Below are 5,029 nucleotides of genomic sequence, written 5' to 3' on the forward strand. Positions count from 1 at the left end.
GGGGAGGAGACTGGGTTAAGGTTGGAGATGGTAATTGGGGAATGAAACCAAATGGTCATGAAATGTTGAATGTAAAACAAACTCTGCTCAGTAAACTTGCATCTAAAGCACAATAAAAAAAATTTAAAGAAAAAAGACAGGAAAGAAAGAAAAGACCAAAATGGATGTCAGAAGAGACTCTGAAACTTGCTCTTGAACAAGTAAGGCAGCTAAAGCAAATGGAAGAAATGATGAAGTAAAAGAGTGGAACACAATATTTCAAAGAGCAGCTTGAGAAGATAAAGTATTATAATGAAATGTGCAAAGAGCTGCAGTTAGAAAACCAAAAGGAAAGAACACACTCAGCAATTCTCAAGCTGAAAGAACTGATGGAAAAAAAAAAAAAATCAAACCTTGAGTTGCAATATGGAAGGACTCTATGGGCAAAATAAAGAACAACACAGAAAGCATCAAATGAAGATGGGCCAAAAAGAATTGGTCGACGTTCAACCATTTCAGGAGGTATTATGTGACCGAGACCCAATGGTATTGAAGAAGTCTTAGCTGCACTGAAGGAAATGGTGAAAAACATGGCTCCAGTAATTGACAGAATACCCACTGAGATGATAGCTACCTGGCCAACCAACTGGAAGGGATCCATATTTGTGCCTTTCAAAGAAAGGTGATCCAACAGAATGCAGAAATTATCAAACAAAATCATTAATATCACATCCAAGTAAAATTTTGATGAAGATAATTCAAAAATGATTACAGCAGTATATTGACAGGAAACTTCCCAAAATGCAAGCTGGACTCAGAAGAGGACATGAAATGAAGGATATCATTGCTGATGTCAGATGGATCAGATGGATCTTGGCTGAAAGCAAAGAACAGTACAAAGATACTTACCTGTGTTTTATTGACTAGGCAAAGACGTTCAACTGAGGATAACAAATTATGGGCAACATTGCCAAGAACGGGAATTCCAGAACACTTAATTGTGCTCATGAGGAACCTGTACACAGACTAAGAGGTGGTTGTTCTAACAGAACAGGGGTACACTGCATGGTTTAGAATCAGGAAATGTGAGCGTCAGGGTTGTATCCTTTCACCATACTTATTCAATCTGTATGCTGAGCAAACAATCTGAGAAAGTGGAGTATACGAAGAACAATGAAGCCTTAGGATTGGAGGAACACTCAAACAATTGTGATATGCAGATGACACAACATTCCTTGCTGAAAGTGAGGATGACTTGAAGCTCTTACCAATAAAGATTAAAGACAACAGTCTTCAGTATGGATTACACCCCAACATAAAGAAAACAAAAATCCTTACAACTCTTTCAATAAGCAACATCACAATAAATGGAGAAAAGATTGAAGTTGTCAAAGATTTCATTTTACTTGGATCCACAATCAACACTTAGAGAAGCAGCAGTCAAGAAATTAGACATCGTCTTGTACCAGGACTGGGCATGTTTCTTTCTGTTGTACATAGGGTGGTTTTGAGTCAGAGCCAATTCAATGGCATGTAACAACAATGGGCAATATTGAATGATGCAGAAACCATCAAAAGAAGATGGAAAGAACACCCAGTCACCATATTAAAAAGAATTGGTCCACATAAAATCGTTTCAGAAAGTAGCATATGGTCAAGAACAAATGGTATGGGAAGAAGAAGTCCAAGCTGCACTGATATCAAGCAAGGATTGTGAGGATGATGCAGGACCAGGCAGTGTCGCGTTCTGTTGCACATGGGGTCGTCATGAGTCAGAACTGACTCGATGGCACCTGACAACAACACTTGATTGGTCAGATGTCCCTGATATAGATCAGGCTTATCTGATTAGTCCTGGCTCATCTGATTCAGTCGGGCCCACCCTGTATAATCTCCCTTTTAATTAAACCAAATCAAACTGATCAGAGCCTTAATTGCATTTGCACATTCCTTTCACCTTGGCCATAATGTAGCCTAATCATGAAAGTGACGTCCATCCCATTTACCGGGCCTGCCTACATTTAAGGGTGTATGGGCCAAGTACACAGAGGCTGGGACTCTTGGGGGTCCTCTTCGAATTCTGCCTCCCTATGCTTCTGACCCCAGAAGACTTCGCCTCCTGCGGCATGTGCTTTAATTTCATCATTGCCCTATGTTTGACTCTTGCCCCTCCCCATGATTCCTGCCCCTAACTAGTTCTTTGCTTCCTGCTTTAGTTTCTTCAACCAGAAACATCAAAGCAACCTTATTCCTGTGCTGCTTCAGGGAACGTACCAAAATTAATGAATTAATTGTGTTAAGCTCATTAGTCAGATGAAAGGTGCTATAGAAATGCAAATTATTATTATTTTGAAATCTCGTGGCTGTCATTGCACTTAGTTATTAGACACTGTGCCTTTGCCATCTATCAGCCCCAGTTCAGTAACAATGCACGGATTTTGCTTCAGACCATTAATTGGAAAATAACCACCTTGGTGCTCGTGATGTGCTGATGGGGAATTATCTGCCCTGGGGACTTGCCAGAGAGAATTAGAAAAGGAGATTTGCATTTGCTGAAGCTCAAAGAGGGGAACCAATCAGAGAGCTGGAGGAACATATTCCAACTGTTTGCCTCTCTTTCCCCCCGGGGATGGCAGAAGGGCTGTGGTGCTGGCTTCCGGCATCTTCTGCATCGCCAAGGGGCCTAGTATCAATCATGATGGGCGAGATGCCCGCCAAAGGCTCTCTCCTTTTGATTGCAGCCACCCCAAGACGCCCTGGGAACCTGCCAAGGGCAACTTCTCTCCCTGGACCCTGCTTCCCAGACCCTTCCGGAAGATCTCGTGGCTGTCGTTGCCCTTAGTTATGAGACGCTGTGCCTTTGTCATCTATCAACCCCAGTTCAGGAACAGTGCACTGCTGCCCTGACAGCATTAGACTCTCCAAGAAGCCAGGCCTTGACCCCCAAACCACGCTTTCCCGTCTCTGCCCACTTCCTCCCTGTTCCCCTGAGCTGCACAGGCCTCCTCTTTTATCCCCTCAGGAAGCTATACCCTGTCAGGGAACATTCATTTCCCAAAGCTCTCACAGCCTCTGTCTCAAGCCCCCTGGGGAGCCAATAGCCTGAGAAGGGACCCACAGCAGGAGAGAGGCGGAGGGCCTGGCTTGCGCAAAGAAAGCAGGGCTTGGCCTAGAGAGACCTGAGCCTGAGCCCTCGTGTCTGGCTCAGGCTGTGCCTCTTACTCCGTTGGCTAAGGGCTGGCTCCTAGCGGCTCCAAATCAGCTGATCACTCCAACTTCTGCCACCTGTGAGAGAGCCCCAGGCAGCCATTGGCCACAGGGCTGTGCCACGGCAGTGCTCCAGGGCCAGGGCTAGAACTTTCTCCTTAGTTCGGAGCTCTTAACAATTCTCAAAGCTTTCCCTGGAGGGCTCTGAAGGAATTTCTGCCCTGGGTCAGTCATCTTGCCTCCCTCCTTCATTCGGTAACTAGTCATCACGTGCATGGGGCAGGTTCCCCAACAGATTCATGAGAACAAGTAGCCGTGCTTACTTTGCTTACTGGCTACTCTGCCCCTGTCGGGGGTTATAACTTCGAAAAGAGGGTTTGCGGGCTTGGGATGGGGACAGATGCCAGCCACACCTAGAAGCTGAAGGGACGAGCCTCAGGCATGCCCATGGCCCTCAAGGCCAACTCTCAGTTGACTTAGCCATTGTCAGCTCTGTGACGGCACCCACAAAGGCCCCTCCCTGGGGTTCACACAGGTGGAAGAGCTGGAGTCCTAAGGCAAGGGTGGACATGCCCAAACTCTGGCTCGAGTTGACAGCTCCCTGGGCCCACGAGCTGCCCACGAAGCACAGCACAGGTGTTGCACGGTGCAGCAATGAAGAGGCTGAGCTGGGCTTGACTCTCCTCTCTGCCACTTACTGTGGCATTTCCAACAAGTCACCTAACCTTTTTGAGCTTCAAAGTCTGTAAGATGGAGACAGGAAAACTGCCTCCCAGGACAGAACCACGGAAAGGGTATAAACCCAGTTGCCGCTGAGTCACTTCTGCCTCATGGCGATCCCATGTATGTCAGAGCAGAACTGTGCTCCAAAGAGTTCTCAGTGGCTGTGGTGTCTGGGAAATTGATTGCCAGGCATTTCTGGGTGCACTCGAAACTGCTAAGCTTCTGGTTAGCAGCAGAGCTTAACCACCACATCACCTAGGGACCCCACAGACAGGGTACAGCACAGGACTCAAGAACAAGTACTAGCACTGTTGACCTAGGATCCCACCCCACCCCCAGATACTCGTGTGTGGAATTCCTGAAAATGGAAAATGGCAGGCAGACCAGACCTCGAAGAGGAAGCTTCCTTAGACTGGCGAGCAGACTACAGGTGGCGTAGCATGGCCGAGCCAGTCAGGCAACCCTCCCTCCCCAGGAAAGGGTACCACTTCCCTTCAGGGCAAAGGTCAGTGGGATGAGGCCGGATTCCCTCCCCAGAGCACCAGGGAGCTGCCCCCTTAGACCATCCCCAGGCCGACTGGTCCTGGCCTATCTCCCTGGCCACGTAGCTAGATGGTCTCTCTGCTTTTGCCAGGGACAGTAATCTATGACCTGGCAAACCCTGACTTCTTTGTTGTGGTGACATAGTGTTTGTTAGCATAATCATTTCTCAGAAAGAATGTCAATAAAGACTAGGGAGTGAAACACAAACCCCCCACCACCCCAACTGCTAAATAATTTCTGGAATGAGTTGTCAGGAACCTTTTATTTACTGATTTCGTACATTTCATCTGTTTCTGGCATGGGGCCAACCTTCCTGACAGTGAAGATTTATTGATTTCATTGCCCAGGGTAACCATGCAATAAAATCATCGCAAAGATAAATCGTCATGGCACTGTGCAGCATTGAGGTAATTTTTCAAATGCTACGGCTATATTTCTGCAGGTTACAGGTGCAAAATTTGCTTAAAGCAGGGATGTCTCATTATTGTGGCTCCAGAACATTGGGGCCCAGCTCTTTGGTGGAGGTTCTGGAGGGAGAGAAAGAAAGATAGTCGGAGATAAGGAGAGGACAGCCTTT

The sequence above is a fragment of the Orycteropus afer genome, unplaced genomic scaffold (genome assembly GCF_000298275.1).
Source record: "Orycteropus afer afer isolate SDZICR_OR568_19922 unplaced genomic scaffold, OryAfe1.0 scaffold00597, whole genome shotgun sequence".
NCBI lineage: Eukaryota > Metazoa > Chordata > Mammalia > Tubulidentata > Orycteropodidae > Orycteropus > Orycteropus afer.